This window comes from Podarcis melisellensis (assembly GCF_964234715.1).
Source record: "Podarcis melisellensis genome assembly, chromosome: 6".
NCBI lineage: Eukaryota > Metazoa > Chordata > Lepidosauria > Squamata > Lacertidae > Podarcis > Podarcis melisellensis.
Window position 1 is genome coordinate 95,723,811 of NC_138538.1, and position 19,303 is coordinate 95,743,113.

The window sequence follows — 19,303 nt, forward strand, 5'->3', positions numbered from 1 at the left end:
CCAAAAGCAAGATTCACGTCATGCTAATTTCCTGCAGCAGAAAGATACCAAGCGTAAACAAATGCTTCCTTCCTCTTCAAACGAAGGCGGCCTGACCACTCACTCCTTAGACATGTCATTCGCACAAAGGTCTTGATATTAATTGCATGGCCTTTCAGAGGACAGAACTTACTGAACCTCTCCCAGTCCCAGGCAGGGCCTTTTACACTCTGGCAGCTAACAAACCACAGCCACTAAGACGGGGTTTCCCCCTCTTCTGTCGATGGCAACGAATTCTGCTGAGTTGGAAAGATGCTTGTGGATAGGGTAAAGGTAAAGGTACCCCTGCCCGTACGGGCCAGTCTTGACAGACTCTGGGGTTGTGCACCCATCTCACTTAAGAGGCCAGGGGCCAGCGCTGTCCGAAGACACTTCCGGGTCACGTGGCCAGCGTGACAAAGCTGCATCTGGCGAGCCAGAGCTGCACACGGAAACGCCGTTTACCTTCCTGCTGGTAAGCGGTCCCTATTTATCTACTTGCACCCGGAGGTGCTTTCGAACTGCTAGGTTGGCAGGCGCTGGGACCGAGCAGCGGGAGCGCACCCTGCCGCAGGGATTCGAACCGCCAACCTTTCGATCGGCAAGTCCTAGGCGCTGAGGCTTTAACCCACAGCGCCACCTGTGTCCCTTGCTTGTGGATAGACCATCCAATAAACAGATGAGGCATTTGGCCCAGGCGCAACGCCATGTAAGTTTCCGCCATGAACCAGCAGCTTTATGTAGGTTTGTATATATGTAGTATGTATTTGGAACCATCAATGTGCGTATTGGTTTACAAAATAACAGTTCCCTGCCCCAAGGAGATCACCTTCTAGGATTCATAAATACAGTATGTTAGCTCAGTGACATGTCTTTGGAAAGCTTTCATAATATGGTGCTCTGTGTAAGGCCAAAATTAGGCAACCCAAATCGATCTTCTCTTTTATGGAGGGCATTCAGAGGTGCCAGCTTGTAAGGGTGATGGGGGGGATGGGACAAAGTCGCATGCATTAATGTTCCAACATGACTCATGTGATATCAAGACATCAGGAGTTGGGGTGGAGTCGACCGTGGTGGCCACAGAGCAACTCCTGTGGCTGGCAGCTCCTCCTCCTCCTCTTCGTGCCACCACCAGTGGAAGGCTGCTTCAACTCTCCTTCCCCTCCACAGCAACAGGAGGAGGAGCCGGCCACTGGAGCAGTGTCATGGTCAGCTCTATCCTTCACCTCCGTGGTTTTTGGACATGGGGGGCAGCCCTCACCCCCAAAATACAAGGCCCCCCAAAAGGGCTTGCCTCCCTGGAGCTGGCACACCTGCGCTCTATTGAGTCTCCTCATTTTAGCCCCTGCCCAAAAGGTTTTCTGGACTTGGGATCCCCCAAGCCAGATTCCTCTTGTGCTGTTTTGGCTACATAAGGACTGGATCTTGGATAACGGTTTTTCTGCTAATATGCAGGACAGAAGCCTTTGGAATCAGCATATTCAAAAAGCACAGTATGTTGGAAGAAAACATTTTACAAAACCTGTTTTAGTTTTTTTCTGTGAGACAGGAAAATGAGACCCCAACCTGCTTTTACTCCAGCAGGTCATTTTTAATGGCCGAACTTCTGTAGCTCCCCAAAAGCATAAAGAACATTAATTAGTTCTGAGCTGTGGAAACAGAAGGAGAGGGACAAGTGCTAAGAACTGATATTATATCATTATCCTCAGAGTCACCTGGCTCTGCCTGCATTGTAATTAGCATGAGCAAAACTTCAGACTTCAATTAGCAGGGCAATTTGTCCTCTGCTATCCTTTGTATGGAGAATTTTATGTTGCACGCAGCAATCCAATGTCAGTCTGCTGCAGAATTTGGAACCCTGTGGCTCTGAAGCAATCATTCTTTTCCATAAATGCACAATTAATGTTCTAAATTTCCAGTGCTTTATTGCAATTTAAAATCTTCGTCTTACTGGCAGCCGCGCCTGAACTACTTGTGGCTTTATGTCTTTAAAGGAGCATGCTTAGACAGGCTGCTTTTATTTTTGAGGAAAAAGATGCTTTAGAAAGAACCGGTCCAGAACTTGTTCCCAACAAGGATTGGGAACCTAGCCAGTTTTCTGCTGCAAATCCTTCTCTCCTTGTTGTTTTTTGACCCCCAAAGTGCTGCTTATGGTGAAAACAGGATCCATGGGAACAAAATGAAGGCAGGTGGGGAGCAACTGTCAGGAGAAACCTGGCATGGGGTTCAGCACATGCTGCTTCTCCAAAATAAAAGCAGCCAGGTTAAAGACCCTTGGCTTGTTAGGATCCCTTCCAGCTCTGCAGTTCTATGAGTCTATGTTCTGTTTATCTGGCAGCTAGGACCTGGGAGACCTGGGTTCAAACCCTCCCTCAGCCATGAAGCTCACTGGGTGGCTTTTGACCAATCACTGTCTCTCAGCCTAATTTACAACCCTCAACCTCACCTTGCAGGGCTGTTGTGGAGATAAAATGGGGAGGGGGGAACCATGTATGCCACCTTGAGCTCCTTGAAGAAACAGTGGGACATAAATGTAATTACAAATTTTGTTGTTGTTGTTTAGTCGTTTAGTCGTGTCTGACTCTTCATCACCCCCTGGACCAGAGCACGCCAGGCACTTCTGTCTTCCACTGCCTCCCGCAGTTTGGTCAAACTCATGTTACTAGCTTCGAGAACACTATCCAACCATCTCATCCTCTATTGTCCCCTTCTGCTTGTGCCCTCCATCTTTCCCAACATCAGGGTCTTTTCCAGGGAGTCTTCTCTTCTCCTGAGGTGGCCAAAGTATTGGAGCCTCAGCTTCAGGATCTGTCCTTTCAGTGAGCACTCAGGGCTGATTTCCTTAAGAATGGATAGGTTTGATCTTCTTGCAGTCCATGGGACTCTCAAGAGTCTCCTCCAGCACCATAATTCAAAAGCATCAATTCTTTGGCGATCAACCTTCTTTATGGTCCAGCTATCACTTCCATACATCACTACTGGGAAAACCACAGCTTTCACTATACGGACCTTTGTTGGCAAGGTGATGTCTCTACTTTTTAAGATGCTGTCTAAGTTTGTCATTGCTTTTCTCCCAAGAAGCAGGCGTCTTTTGATTTTGTGGCTGCTGTCACCATCTGCAGTGATCATGGAGCCCAAGAAAATAAAATCTCTCACTGCCTCCATTTCTTCCCCTTCTATTTGCCAGGAGGTGATGGGACTAGTGGCCTAAATAAGATGAAGGGTGCTATGGCAGATGCATTGATGCTCAGCAGCCTGGACCAGCGGCTTGTCCACACATCTGCTTGTCCGATACCTAGAAAGCATGGGTCTGAGAGGTTTCCCACTCACTCCACACTTTCTAGGCACAGGTCTTAGCAGAAAATGTCATGATACCAGCCCAGAAAGCTACAGTATATACTTTTTTTCAATCATAGATATAGTATGACAGGCATATAGCTTCTGACCCATTCACAGTTGTACAAAGATCTGTTTTTCTCTCTCTCTCTCTCTGAAAAATTAATAGAGCTGGTATGACACAGTGGTTATAAGTGCTGAACTGTGATCTGGGAAATCTCCCAGGACAAATATCAGCTTAGCCATGAACTCTCTGGATGGCCTTAGGCAAGCTTCTCATTGTTTCTAACCCTCACCGCCATCTGCAATATATATGGGATCATAATAGTGGTTACATGGCTGCAGCAAAAATTACTGTGAGGTGCAGTGCTTTCAGCTTGTAGCAGGAAAAGCACTGTATTAGTGTCCTTGCATATTTCTCACAGTATTTCTGAATTGCCTTTCCCTGTCTGTGGTGCCAGTGGCAATGGCCATACTAGAGCAAAACAGTCAAAATCCTCTCTCTAGCACCCACTGAGTGATGAAATGCAATGAAGCGTAGGGTCCTTTACCTTTGCAGGAGGTAGAGTTTTGGTAGATGCAGACTGTCATGTCATGGGGGTGGGAAAACTACACCGGCGCAATTTGTCTCTTTAACCTCCCTTGCCTGTAGTCACTCCAAGCATTTATTGAGCATATCATTCTTATTTCTGGCATAGGCTGTGTTTCTCACTGTTCATCTTAAAGGACTGTTAAATGTTTACAGTGAAGTAAAATGTACGGCTCAGTATATGCAGCGCATGTATATGCTTCATTCTCGCCAATAAACTTTTTGCAGGCTTCAGAGCAAGGTCATTGCTTTTGCAAGATGAAGAGTGGTGGTTAAATTAGGTGTGTGCACATTTATGCATGCAATGAACCAACTTGAGATAACTGTTTAATCCCCTAGCAAACATTCTGTAGTCTATAGATCATGGTTTGCAGGTTACACATCAAACATTTTATAACATGCCCACTTTATTTGGCTATTTGTGTTTTGTGGGACTCGGCGCAGCTGCAAAGATTTGCAAAAAAAGACGCCATATAATTCTTGCAACCACCAATCTATGTAAGATAGGTACTCTTGGAAGTCTAATTGCAAGGAGTGCATTTACTGAGTCCTCAGATCCACCTCCCAGCCCAAATGCATGCCGGCTGGGGCTGATGTGCTGAGGGTGGTGATTTTGAGGTAAGAAAAAGCTCAGTTGTTGATTTTCTGTCTCTTGCACAACTGTTAAATCCAAAGAAATAGTGATTACAAAGGTTGGGGGTTTGACTCACAGCTGGTTTTAGCCTCCCTCTTGGAGTCTCCAGGGAAATGAATTAAATCTCAAGATGCAGAGCGAGAAGCGCCAGAGCCCATCCCAAGCCTTCCCTCTGCATTCTAACTGTCCAGTGACGCATTTTCTCCATTCTCACTCCTCTTCTAGAGCGACTGAGGCACATGCAGGGGTTTATGGACTGATATGGGTGTGTAAGAGGAAAATAATTGTTATGTATTGAAGTTCTCACCCTGGGCCAGCAGGGGAATACTGTAGTATAAGCAGGCTGACTGAGCCCTTCAGTTCAGTTCTGTTCTGCCTCTGAATAAACAAGAGCTGTTTGAAAAATCGCTGTGTCGTCTGATATGTTCGCCCACAACTTAACAATAATCATGCACTGGAGATCAGCCACTGAGAATTTTGAAATCTCTTTACAACACACAGGCTTGCCAGGTGGTCCCCCCTTCACAGCCCCTGCTGCCAGGCTCTGCATCTGAGGTCCTTCCAGACTCCTCCATCTGAGTTGCAAAGCCTCTAGGACCATAAGGAAAAGCAGCAGCCAGTTGCAGAGGCATTTACAAACAAGGTTTCATCAGGTTCAGCAAGGCAGTCTTATCAGCTTTGGACAGAGCAGCTTGTAAGGTTCAGCATGAAGCATTTCCCTCGACCAAACCAGAGCTGTCTCTGCAGAGGTCAGTGGCCTTCTGCAGCCTTATGATGCCTTGTGATTAAATTTGCCTACTTCTGGGGATCTATCCATTATTTTAAAAGGCCATTGTCTGACACTGCAGCCATTGGCTCCTATGGCATGGGGGCAATGGGGACTGTACTGGGAAGATGTCCTCCAAATCCAAGGAACATATCAGAGCAACCTCCTCTGGCCTGGAGGAACAGTTGCTCCTCAAAACATCTCCACTGAGTGTTCCTCTGGGCATAAGGGGACTTCAGGCCAGAGGGCATGCTGGGTCTGAGAGTCACCCTTGCACAGGGCTGAGGTAAATTTACACTGGCTCTGTGGTACAAACCCTGGGACCTGGGAAGCCTAGCCCTTCAAGTAATTGCTATGTGTGCCCACTGGGTCTATTTGCCATTGAACAGGATTGCTAAGTAAATGTGTTTCCTGAAACCAGGCATCCATCTCCGAGATGCTCAAATGATGGCTGGTACGCTTCTATTGATTAAGTCATAAAGCTGCAGCTTTCTGAAGAAACATCAATTTCAAACAATTCCAAACGCCTCCTGTGTCTCTTGGGAAGCCAAAATGCTGACTTGCATTCTGGTGTCTCAAAATAGAGCTCGCCCATGCTGTGTCAAGAACAAGACTGTTACCTCCCCAGTGCCTATTAGTTATTTCTTTTTATTATTATTATGTTGCATAATTCTCAACTCTGGGTGATTTACTAACCTTTGTAATTAGAAGTAGTGCAGTGATTGGAATATCTTAACTTACGGTGCAGTGCTCCTTGTAAGAAATGTAGTTGTAATGAGACTACTCAGCAGTCACATAGTGCTTGCACATGAATTTCAAATGGTCTATAGCCTAGAGGAAAATCTCAGGTCCTGAGGCTGAATGTGGCCCCCTCTCCATCTTCAGGACTCTCCTTGGGCCACAACCAGAGGTGGGGTGGGCCATTTTGCCACCTGAGGCAAAATGGGAAGGTGTTGCTCCCCTGTCATCCTCATCAAAGCCTTCCTTGCCAGGATTGTGTGGTGATGGCTTCCGGTGGAATCTCATAGAACTCTCACGAGATCTCACGGGATGAAACAGTTGCAGCCATGTGACCCCAGCAGCAGCTAGGCCCAGCAGGATGCCCATGAGGGCACTGCCTTGTAGATTCTGCCACCCAAGGCAGGTGCTTCAGCCTGTCTCATGGGTGAGCCGGCCCTTTTGCCTCTGGCCCCACCCACCAGTAACATGTGGCTCCTGGAATGTTTCCAGCGAGGGAATTCAGCCTTCTGGCCAACATCCATGCAAGCTGGTCAGCATGTTAGCGCCATGGTTTTCACACTGTGTCTTTGGTCGTCCTGGGGTTGCTTGAAAGCTTCTTCAAGCAGAAGGTCAGTGCTGATAGGTAAGGTTCCTGAACAAAGTGACAGCTACTGCCATATGAAGGTACAGTAGATGAAGGCAGAGGAGGTCTCTGAGAGAGATGAGTAGATGAACAGAGTTTGGGATATCGCCCTCTTCTAAGTTGAGCCATGATCAGCTTGACAAATTCTGGTTCCCATTTATTAGGTATATAAACAGGAATAGTGAAAGATATCATACGCAGGTGTTGCAGGCTGCTTTGTGGCGAGGCTATGTGGTTAATGGGTAATTAGTGAGAATATATTCTTGTAATTGAGACCCGTATCTGGTTAAAGTTCATAAGATCTGTAAGGAATGTATGTGATAATTGCTACAGCTCTACTTGACATACTATGAATAGTTTATCTGTGTTTATTTGTAGTGGTTTATCTGATGTTCACTTGAAAACATTAAAAATAACTTTTTTAAATAAAAGGCACATGGAATGGGATTGTAAGGGTGAAGGCAGACTCTAGATATGGTAGAAGCAGTTTGAACCTGTGATGGAGGTTAATCAGAACTTGAGGGAGTTCAGAATATGTACACATGCCTCCTTCTTCAGAATTTCCCACTCCATCATGAGTCAAACCCAGGTCCTGCTATACTTTATGGCAGCTGCTACTTCTATTTCTGTGCGCAGAAATCGAATGCGCAGGTAGCAGAGAATATTCAGGCCTCATTCTAGGCAATGTGTCCTTCACAAGGTGGGGGAACTGTTCTGGCTCCCTCACCCTGCAAGGAATGTAAAGTCTGAAGATGAGCCTCCATGTAGGGACTGCACCACACACTGTGCATAATTTCTGAGGCAATAAATGTCACACAAATTGTCACTAGTGCAATTTCTTGCCCTGCACAGAAGTTGACAGGCTTGTGTTGTATGTAGGCATGGGGGTGTTTCAATTCAGTTCACATTCCAAGGCAAACCTATCCAAGTCACACTTTCTGAAACAATATGGGAACACAGCAATCCTTCAAAAATCTCACTTCTCAGGTTTTCCACTGCATTTCTCTAATCAAGCAGTGTGTACAAAAATACATGTATTAGCAAAAATAACATACAAAAATGTAGTCTATTAGGAGGAAGTGCTTTTCAAAAATGTGATTAGGCAAAATTGCCTACAAATGTGAATATATTAGGAGAAATTTGTACTAAAATGCTGATGAATTTTCATGAGGAGCTTTTTAAAAAAGCAATTACAAACTCACGTGGAAATGTAGGAGAGAGAGAGAAAAGAAGAAACAATCTCTAACCATCTAAAACTATGAACATGTTTTTAAATAATCACTCCTGAAAAAGAAAATCACAGATATTTATGTGCATCCCTAATAAAACAGGTGGAACTGTGACCTCTATCATGAAGGAATTATAAGGACAATAACAAATTAGCATTTTGTAAATTTAACGAGTTAACAATCATAATGAAAATGTGCTGCTAAGTTAGTATTTCTGGCAGGTATGACAATGCAAATACACTGGGGAAGCCATGTGCTTTAAATGTGCCGTGGGAATGTGGCCCATGGCTGCAGTGGCATAGTGTGGGTTGTCAGCACCCGGGGCAAGGCAAGTAATTTGCGCCCCCTAACCCTAACCCCCAGATGTTGCGCCCAGTGCGGCCGCCCCCCCTGCACCCCCCAGGCTACGCCACTGCATGGCTGGCACACCCATGAGGGAAAGAGAGGTGACTGCTTTGGGTGGCAAGATCCCAGTGCAGATCTTTATTCCCCTGTGGTTCCTGCAGCAGATATTAACTCACTCCTTCTTTTCTGGCAGGGAAGGGGGTGTCATTTTTTGGTTCCTCTAAGGTGCCAATATGTCTTGGCTCAGCCAGCCTGGATATGACTTGTGATAGAAGTCACAGCTATTACAATTCTCTATTAAAAGCACATTCCCTCCTCACATACTGAACTCTCTTTCCTGCTCACCTAAAACTACCTGTGCAGCACACACTCACACACAACTCAGCAGTGATATTGTAATGACTAAAAGACCATCTTTTCACCTGAATGCCTGCTAATGATCATATAATGTTTCTAAATCTCCAGGATATTTTGGTAGTGGTGGAGTGTGCAGAGAAAGCTTTGAATACCTGCTTTGGAAGACTGGTGTTGTTTTACATCCCATGGTCTGTCTGTGATGCTTCCTGGTTCCCCCTCCTTAGTTTGCATATGTTTAAATAAATGGGTATTTACAAAAGGCATCAATGGTTTTGCGTAGCCCCCTGCCCATTAGTGCTTCTCACTGTTTGCTTTTTGTCATAAAGCAACATGGACAAACATGAGCCACGCTGAACAAAACTAAGCTAACAGGAGTCATACATGATGCAGCCCATAGACTAGATAGGAGCTCACAGGCTTAGCATGAAACTTTGCATCTCCAGTCATAAACACATCAATTTCTTGCTTGCTTGCTTACTTATCTACTTACTTTTAAAAGAAACCACTAATGATTCTTAGAAGCTGTGTTCTGAATGCCTTATATAAGAGCCATCAGTGAAGAGAAGAAGCATGAAAGAGTTGGAGAGAGATCTACTCTGCTAAACCCTATGATGTTATTGATTATTTTATAGTTCCCAGATCCAACACCCACACTGAATAAAAATGCAAAAGGTTGTGCTGCAAGCAGAGATTATCTGGAGAGTCATGTTATCCCTTTCCCATTACTCCTCCTTCAATATATCAGTCCACCCTTAGTTATTAGAGAGCTTTTTAATGTGCCAGGTATCTGTTCCGCATTGTTTCGTTAGTAATGCTTTATGGCAGAATGATTCACTCCCAGCGACATCCCCATTGACACTTTTGATGTAAAACTGAACTGGTGTGTCACACTAACATGCAACACCTCTTTACAAGGAGAGGTCAAGGGACAGGGCAACATTACGTCTAGAAAGGATCGGGTTTCTATTTTTGCAAGAAACTCTGATTGTGTGTGACCCATGTCGTGCACTTCCGCATGACTAGGAGAACTAAGCAATAAGTTTTATTCAAATTTTGCAGCTTCAGTTTATATACATTCTGTTTTCAATCCTCCCCTCAGGGGAATAGGAGTTTAAGGTTCCAACTGCACATGACTGTGATTTAATTTTCACATTTTAAAAAATGCAAATAGCACCGACATCCAGAGTGGGGTGGGGTTGTACTTATTGTAACAGGTGTATAACCTGCTCCTCCCCTCCCTGCCCCTTCTTCTGAGGCTGCTATTTGCATTGAAATACCCCATCTGCACTAATCAAAGATTCTCTCTCAATGCCAATAGCAGCTATGGATGAGCAACGTTCATCAGGATTGCAGAAGGGGAGGGGAGGGTTAAACTCCTCCTCCAGAACTGCTGTGATTCCTTAATTACTAGGCCCTACTCCCAGCTGATACTGTTTGCTGACAGGCTAAAGGCAATGGCACATTTACTGTCATATGTGGTTTGGCCCTGAGCTTGGCTCAAAAGGCATGATGAAAGTGAGCTGGCATATACATAGTATTTACTCCCACTTGCACCACTGGGGTCTGAAGTTGAATACACATGGTGTTAGCCAGAGACCCTATCAGGGGTCAGCAAACTTTTTCAGCAGGGGGCTGGTCCACTGTGCCTCAGACCTTGTGGGGGGCCAGACTATATTTTGGAGGGGGAAAAGAAGAATTCCTATGCCCCTCAAATAACCCAGAGATGCATTTTAAATAAAAGCACACTTTCTACTCATGTAAAAACATGCTGATTCTCGGACCATCTGTGGGCCGGATTTAGAAGGCGATTGGGCCGGATCCGGCCCCCGTGCCTTAGTTTGCCTACCCATGGTCCATATCTATCCTGTAGTTCCTTGAGAAAGGCTGTTGGTTGATGCACTTTCCTTCAAACCAGCTTCCATCCAATTCAAAACGGTAAGCTGGACAAATTTGCATTCCCTTTTAGATAATTATGATTTCATTAGTCACTCCTTGCTTCTCCTATCCCCAGGGCTTTTCTTCTAGAAAAGAAGGTGTCAGTACTGCATACCCTCGAGCACCTCCAGAAAAAAGCACTGCCTATTCCTAATTTTGCAGTGAGAACTGTCCTGATCCACTTGCCCAAAGGGAGGTTCATGGGAGTGGTTGGACCTGCAGTTCAAAACAAAGTTCCTTGGGTGGCAAGACCTGCCTTTGGCTTATGCCACGCTCAGGGGCAGAGGAAAGGGGGGCGGACCGCCCCAGGTGTCTTCGCTGGGGGGGGGGTGACATTTGGTGCACCACCAGCCCGCCCGTGACTCTCAAGCCTACCATCGGGGGAAGGGGGGAGCTGTGCCGCTTTGCTGGCAGTATTCCCCCCTTCCCCCTTCGTTTTGACAGCTTGGGGGAGGCTTGGGAGTCACAGACTTACAGCGTGCCGAATGTCCGCCATCAGCGGCTCACTCCACCCCTGTGGGCGGCTCGCTCCACTCCCAGCTGCAGGGCACATGCCACTCCATGCACCCAAGCAGTTATCCTGCGCCTGGGAGGGCACCCTCCACGCCCCGCACCCCTCAGGAGCGCACCCACCCTGGGCAGCGTGGGCATATGCTCTGCTACTGTCCACACTGTACACCAGGGATCAGCAATTGGCAGCCTTTGGCTTAAATCTTGCTTCATGAGTTCAATCACCAGCCTATCCCTAGAACGAAAGGGGATACATTGTGAGGAGTGGTGTCCATGGGATGTGTCACCAGCCCTTGTTAGAACCCAGCCTGCCACCATCCAACCCAACGCTAACACAGTTCTCCAGTAAAACTAGTTGTTGAACAGGGATGTGCACAGGTGACCCAATGAATATAAGCTGAGATGTGCACATTTTAGATATCTGTTGGGCATGCACAGATGATGGCTTCATTGACCAGCAGTTGGAGAGGTTGCAGGTACAGGAAGCAAATCAGGTAATAATGTGCCCAGCAATGTAAAAGGAGATTTGAAACATATCAGGGGGGAATGACCTGGCTGCATTTTCAGCTTCTAATGTGCACATGCCCTGAGAATAACATTCAGAAGCAACATTCGCAATGGTTAGAACACCCACCCACTGCCTTGAAAACAAATCCCCCTGTTGCTGGAGAACGGAGGTGGAAGACACATACACAGTCCTCATGAAGAAGTTGTTTTTAGCTGCTTTATGTGCAGTCAAGGTGAAACAGTCTTGATATTTCACAGCTCATCAAGGAAATTCCTAACCTTTATCACTGAACACCTCTAGGGGTTCAATAGGCCCATATATGCATGCTAACTGGCAACCGGTGAAGGGGAGGCTGCAATGCAAAAAGCCACAGAGGACTTTTGCACTGCAAGATTATTTATGGGCACACACACACCCCGCCCCGTTCCCATTTATTGAATGCAGCCCATTGGGAAATGATTTTGCCCAAGCTCATTTATACGAATAGGAGTTGCTCTAGAGTGCAGCTTCTGGCCATTTCAGCTGAGTTTGTGCCTGGGAAATATTCTTGGAGGGTTATGCCCATTTTGTAGCTGTTTCAGCCTCAATCAGGTCTCTCCCTTTCACTCTTAACAGCTTTTTCTACTTCTTCTGTAAATTATTGTGTTCTTACAGAGATGGTGGTGGCCCATGGATTAAATTGCTTTAAAAGGGGTTGAGATGAATTCATGGAGGAGAGAGGTCTATCAGTTACCATTAGTCTCTGGATACCTAAATGGACTCTGCATGCATAGAGGCAGTGGACCTGTGGATATCCAAAATGCCTGGGAAGAAATAATGGGGGAGAGCTGTGGCCATCACAACCCACATGTGGACCTCTCAGAAGCATCTTGGGAACAGGGTGCTGGGCTAGATAAAAACCCAACCCACTCCAATGGCCTGACCCATCAGCACTCTTCTTTCTTATTAAGGATGGATCACATTATATTCACTGTGCCACCTTTGCACATCCCTTTTCAACAACTAGTTTTACGGGGAACCCATGTTAAGGTTGGGTTGGGTGGTGGCAGGCTGGATTCTAACAAGGGCTGGTGACATGTCCCATGGCCACCACTCCTCCCAATGTCTTTCTCTTGGCTCTGGGGATAGGGGGGCAGTTGTACTCATGAGGCATGATTTAAGGCAGAGGCAGCCAGTTGCCGATCCCTGGTGCATATGGTGTTTCACAATGTTGCATGAGCAGAAGTCAGATGCTTGCCCCAAGGAGCTCTCACTATAAAATTAGGGATAGCAGAAGCAAGTAATGACTAATGGTGTCATAATTATCCTGGAAATCCCAGGTTGAGCTGCCCCTTGAGGTATGGTTCAAGAATATCTGGGACATGACTGTTTCAAGTGTTATAAAGAGAGACACCTATGGTGAAACCTATGCCCCCCCTTCTTTTCATATGCAAGATAGCAAATTTATCCCACCAATTTCACAAACATGTCTGTGGGGAGCCTACATTGACCATTTATGTTTTGAGATTATGTAAAATGATACTATAAACTCAGTGCTGTTTACAGTGGTACTACAGGTTAAGTACTTAATTCGTTCCGGAGGTCCGTACTTAACCTGAAACTGTTCTTAACCTGAAGCACCACTTTAGCTAATGGGGCCTCCTGCTGCTGCTGTGCCGCCAGAGCACGATTTCTGTTCTCATCCTGAAGCAAAGTTCTTAACCTGAAGCACTATTTCTGGGTCAGTGGAGTGTGTGACCTGAAGCGTATGTAACCTGAAGCGTATGTAACCCGAGGTACCACTGTATTCTTGTTTGCAGATACTGCATTAAATTTTATTTCAAAAATATTTTTTTTTAAGTGTAGAGCTGGGGCCCCAGTCCCAGTGCCACCTCCCCCTGGCAGTGGTTAAATTCAGGGGTGATAACATGACCTCAAACAGACTACGATCTGGATTAAAAATTGCCTCAACTTTTTAAAAAAAATAATAATCTAGGAGGGAATGTGAGTTTGCCCAGCTCATATTGCTCACTGCATTACTTACTCAGCAGCAATACCCCCCCTTCCCCATTTCGTCTTCAGTTTGGAGCATAAGATGAGAACCTCCAATACAGGCTGCCTGCATTTACAAAGCCAGGTCCACTTCAGGCATGTGTACTGCAGTTTATAACATATAAGGCTCCTACTCTTGCTGGAGCAGTCATCAATGCCTGTGAATTACATTCCTTCCAGTAGCACCTTAAAGACCAACTAAGTTAGTTCTTGGTATGAGCTGCAATAGGTCTTACAGTGGTTTTAATTAAAACCATGGAGAGACCTGGTCTGAACAAAGACATTGGATTCTTATCTCATTATACATGACAAAGCCATTTTTCACCTTCTCACCCCTTGCTTTTTCCTGTAAGACCTATTGCAGTCGTTAAGAGTCGTCAACAGGCTCATCACAGCTATTTGCCAATCACCCATTCCCACCACCCTTCTGAGTAATACCCCTCCCCACCTTCTCACTATATAGAAGGGTCTGGTAACTTCTGTTTCAGTGTATCTGAAGAAGTGTGCATGCACACGAAAGCTCATACCAAGAACTAACTTAGTTGGTCTTTAAGGTGCTACTGGAAGGAATTTTTTTTGTTTTGACTATGGCAGACCAACACGGCTACCTATCTGTAACTGTGAATTACATGAGCAGCCCAGCCAAGCAGAGCAGACTTTGCTGTTTTGGTCATTTCCCCTGATTGTATCTTGCACACACTCCATGACGTTGCTGCCCCTACCTGGGCCCAAAACCCTCCACAAAGACAGGAATGTGCCACACCAATGGATTTTTGCAGCTTCCCACTTTGATTCCCCACAATGCTGCAGGGCCCATCTCTCTCTTGACCCAACATGCAAGTTAACCCACCTGTACACAGACTCCGCCCTCCAAAGCCCTTTGGGGTCCTCCAGCCAAATCCCAAGACCAAAACCCAATGCCCTTCAGGGTTTCCCCATGGGGGTGTTGGTGGCACTTTGTGCATGAGCCGTCTTTTTTCCTTGTGTGCAGTGATAGACCTCTCTTGCACTGCAAGGCTCTATGAAGAGAAAGTGTGTTCTCCCTCCTGGAGAGCACAGGTTGCGGGCGGGGCTGACAAGACACCTCACTGTTACTAGGCAAATAGTTTGGCCATCCTTTAAGCAGGGGCGGGCGGTTACTGGGGAAATCTAGATGTTGCCATTTGCTGATTGACAGCCCTATTTGTTAAATACAATGCTCGCAGCGAAGAACTTCCTCTTTTCGCTGCTTATTTCGGATCACCCGCCCTCCCTGCCCTAATTTTAGGCTGTTTGCTTGACCTTGCTATGCCTGTCATGGGGTCGTCTGCTTTGGGGCAGGGGCCCGGTAGGAATTTTGTCTATTTGGCTGATTAGTGTGTGCCACTTGGTTTTCGCCTACTGCGTAGCAAATCGTCACAACTTGTAAGGTTTGCGGTTAGGCATTGGTTTTGGAATTGGTTGGTGGAGGGGTATGGATTCGGCTGTGCTTGCCCCTCCAAAATGCTGCTGCTGCTTCAAGGGTTTTCCGTTAAAGGAACCCAGGGGCTCCCCATGCTTTTGTCCGAAACCCCCTGGCAAGGGGCTAGGGCCACGCAAGCCCCTGGGAGCATGCTGGGGAGAGGTGAGGCATGTGTCCCGTCTCTCTCCCCAGGTGACTTACCCTTGCTGACTTCGCAGGGGGTGCGAATGTCAGAGCTGTCCCCGGGTGGGGTCAGTTAGTGCTACCAATGCCTAAGCAACCACTCACATTGCTATAATTTGAATAAAGTTGTGGCCAAAATTATGCCAAAAACCTTAAACAAAAATTAAGTGTTGATTGTGTTTTTCTTTGGGGGGGGTGTCTTGGGGATCTCAATGTGCAACAACCAACCAAATTACAATTTAAAATGGTTTTCAGTGGTGCCATGTGTACAAAAACATATATTCGGATTTTGCAGAGTATTCAGAAAGGAAAACTGTAGGGATTCAGAATCCTTTGCTGCCAGGTGAGTGAAACACATTACATGCAGTCTTCGCCCAGACGATAGAAATATTGATTCGCTGAAATTCAGTTGAGGAGGAATTTGCCAGCATCTCTGTATCTCAGATATCTCCATGGAAAGTCTGAAGAGTGCTTCAGATATCCTAGTCTTTCTGTGCACATGTGTTCTTTTTCTTCCTGGAAAAAGCAGTTACATAATCTGTTTTGCTTTATACTGGCAGTTCAGTGTGTGCGTGTTGACTGGCTGTGTAGATAAGAATCTGCATCTCAGTGAGAATAAGGAAATGCTGACAGACTCCCACATTCAGACACACATTCTTACAAGCGCTCAGCCTCTGGGGGGGTTCACCCTTCTCTCCCTACCTTGTGCAAGAGTTTGGGTCTCCAGTTACTGATACATATTTTCCCCTGATAGAAAATCAAGTAGAATCAGACAACAAAAGTTCCAGATAATTGACTGCAGCAACAAATCAATATTATCTGTGTCCAAAATTGAACCTGGTGAATTAGTTTGGAATTCCAAATAACTGTAAATAGCACCAATCTATTGTCCTTTCTAGGGACGCGGGTGGCGCTGTGGGTTAAAGCCTCAGCGCCTAGGGCTTGCCGATCGAAAGATCGGCGGTTCGAATCCCCGCGGCGGGGTGCGCTCCCACTGCTCGGTCCCAGCGCCTGCCAACCTAGCAGTTCGAAAGCACCCTCGGGTGCAAGTAGATAAATAGGGACCGCTTACTAGCGGGAAGGTAAACGGCGTTTCCGTGTGCAGCTCTGGCTCGCCAGAGCAGCGATGTCACGCTGGCCACGTGACCCGGAAGTGTCTTCGGACAGCGCTGGCCCCTGGCCTCTTGAGTGAGATGGGCGCACAACCCCAGAGTCTGGCAAGACTGGCCCGTACGGGCAGGGGTACCTTTACCTTTACCTATTGTCCTTTCTATGCAGCAAAAGCAGCAGTTGCCTATGGGCAAGAGAGCCAAGAGTTTGCTGAACACAGTCAGCAAGGCAGTACAGGGCGCTGTTGATTTGCTCTAGCTTCTGTGTAGCTGCCTGCAGTGGGGTCACCAGCTGCCTGCAGGAAGTGAGGACAGTGGCACATGCCCATGAACTACGGGGAGAAGTGGGAAGGTGGTGGAGAAAGATGGTTGGCATCACTCTTTCTTCTGTGTGCTCAGCAAATGGTGGGGGAGGTTACACCAGAACAGGGCTGTGACAGCCCTGCGCCAAAGATGCCAGACCTCTTAGCCACTTAAAACACACACACACATTGGATGAAATCACTGAATACATCATCTAGGTAAATGTGGAATAAGTTACCTTTGTTTGTGTGCTTTATTTTGAACCCATCTTTGGATTATCAATGGATTTTCTTTCTTTCTTTTAAGCATGGTGGCAAAAGGAGAGCTGTGAGTGAGTGAGTGAGTGAGTGAGTGAGTGAGTGAGTGAGTTAGTTCAGGGTGTGGGTCTGGCTGAGGGAAGGGAAATATAGGGAGAGTGTGAGGAGAGGTCAGGAGAGCGCCCTGAAAATGGTTACTGAAGACTTCTATATTCTTTGCTTTAAAATGTTTTCCAACATTTTGGGGCATCAGGATGAGAAATTTTCCTTTGGAGACTGGTAATGGGAATAAAACGCTACGACTGAGAACCTAGAATCAGTCACAAACTTTGGCATCCAAAGTTTGTGGCAGATACTGACATTCTGCACGGATCACTGTTCTTCAAAAACTATGGTACTGGGGTTTTATGCTTGTTTGTTAATATAGTGCAGCATGCCTTGGTGTCTGTTTATTTAGTAGCACAAAAAAACAAAAAAACCCCGCATTTCATCTTGCCACCAGTATACCAGCGTACAGAAAGGAGGCTACAGAAGTCTGTTCCTCAGTAGCACATGGCTCTGTTAGTTTGGTATGCTAAGGGTAGTGCAAAATACAAAGAAATAGATTGTTTCTGCCTTTGGTGCTATCAATCCTGCACCTTTTGTCAGCACTAAATCCCCTACAAATAATAAAAATAAAGCTTCCTCGCATTAAATCTTGAGCAGTCCATTAAAAACTGTGTACACAGTGAAACAAACAGATGATTAAATAAGGCCTATAACAGTATTTCTATAATATACCCTCTCTAAATAACATAATGGAAAAGGCCCATTCAGAGCTGATTAACCTCAGTTCAGGAAGATCATTTATTTCAAATCATTATGCTCAGCTGATTAAAAATGAATTAATTCCTACAGGAAACCATTTCCAAACACTGCCTCTACTCATAAATCCAACAGAGAGGCGGGAGGAATGTCTCATAATGCAAAAATCTACACACAGAGCCATAAATCAGTACAAAAACCAAAGAGTTGGGGGTGGGGCCTGGCAATGGCCTGGAAGCCCACTCCTACTGAAGACCGCTGGAGCCAAAGAGAAATGGGCCTGATCCGTGCCTGGATGGTGACCCCAGAAGCCCACCTTGCTGCCTGCAGTACAGCAGGAATTCTCAGACTCTGGCACTGGAAGAAAAACAGTCCAGAAAGTTACCCATGACTTCTGTCTGAGGGCCAAACTATTCTTGTGTCTGCCCCATTGGCACATGAAGTAGGCAATGGGATTTAATGTTTATAACAAGAGGTGTTCATAAATGAGGGTTGCAAAAGCCTGTAGCTCCACACACGCACACACCTTATGTTTCTTTCTTCCACCATCAACTCAAGTCTTTTCAGCTTGGCTTGGCTTGCTTCTAAGATCAGAGTCAAGCTGCGAAGAAATGACCTGAGGCAACAGAGGGCAAGGAGTTAAGGAAAGGGCTCCCCTCACCCAGGCACATTTTTATAGCAAAATGTAATTCCCCTTCACACACACATCCACTTTGGTTGTGATCAGAGCAGCTGCACAAACAACAAATATGGCTGCCACTACATGCTTAGTCCACCCTTCGGACCCATCAAATTCATTCAGTTGTGGCCTGTGTCTGTCTGTTGCACATCCTCCCACATTTCTCTGATGAAAATAGGAACATTATATTCTACATCAGGAAGCGTCTCCCGCCTTTGATCTTGCCGCACATATATTCATCGTATAAACATATACACCTGTCACCTCGAGCGAATTACAACCCTCCAGTCTAACCTACCCCATAGGATTGTTGTAAAGAAAAAAATGTCCAAGGGAAGAGATCATGTACAGCACCTTCAACAGATAAACGGAATGAAATAAAATTTTAGCTGTAAGCTACCTGAGTCCCTGTCAGGGAATAAGGCAGGATATAACAATAACAACAATAACAATAATGGAAACTGTGGGATTGATCGGGAACATACCAGAGAGTAAATCCTATTGAACTCAGTGGGACTTAGTTCTGAGTAAAAATGCTTAGGATTGCAGTGTAAGGCTGCATAGTCTTTATGCAGTTACGTGGGAGTCAGCTCCATTGAAAACAGTGGGACTTACTTCTCAGTAGACAGTGTAAGGCTCCATTTACAATAAACGAATAAACATTCCACGTGTTTTCTAAAAAAACTGCTGAAGCATTGCAATCAAAGAACTTATAGTGGATTGGTGACACTTTCCTTCAAAATTATAGGAAGGGCCACCCACCACTTTTAATTGTTCCCTGAGACATGGAAGGGAGGAAAAAGGAAAAGTGGGACATTCTGGGATCAAATCAGAAACCGGGACAGCTTCTGTAATTCCAGGACTGTCTTTGGAAAATGTGGAGGGTATGCCATTGTTGTTTCAGTG

General features: G+C 45.9%; 1 protein-coding gene across 3 annotated transcripts in view; it reads left to right on the forward strand.

Moving 5' to 3' along the window:
• Positions 1-19,303, forward strand: part of TNR (tenascin R) — a 375,058-nt gene that overhangs the window by 182,788 nt on the left and 172,967 nt on the right. Inside the window, exon 1 of one of the 3 annotated variants that reach the window (XM_081915028.1) lies at positions 6,689-6,706. The exons of the other annotated variants lie outside the window; for them this stretch is intronic. The gene's annotated coding sequence lies outside the window, so the exon portion shown is untranslated. Of the gene's footprint in view, positions 1-6,688; positions 6,707-19,303 lie in introns of those variants that run through there. 3 annotated transcript variants of the gene reach the window in all.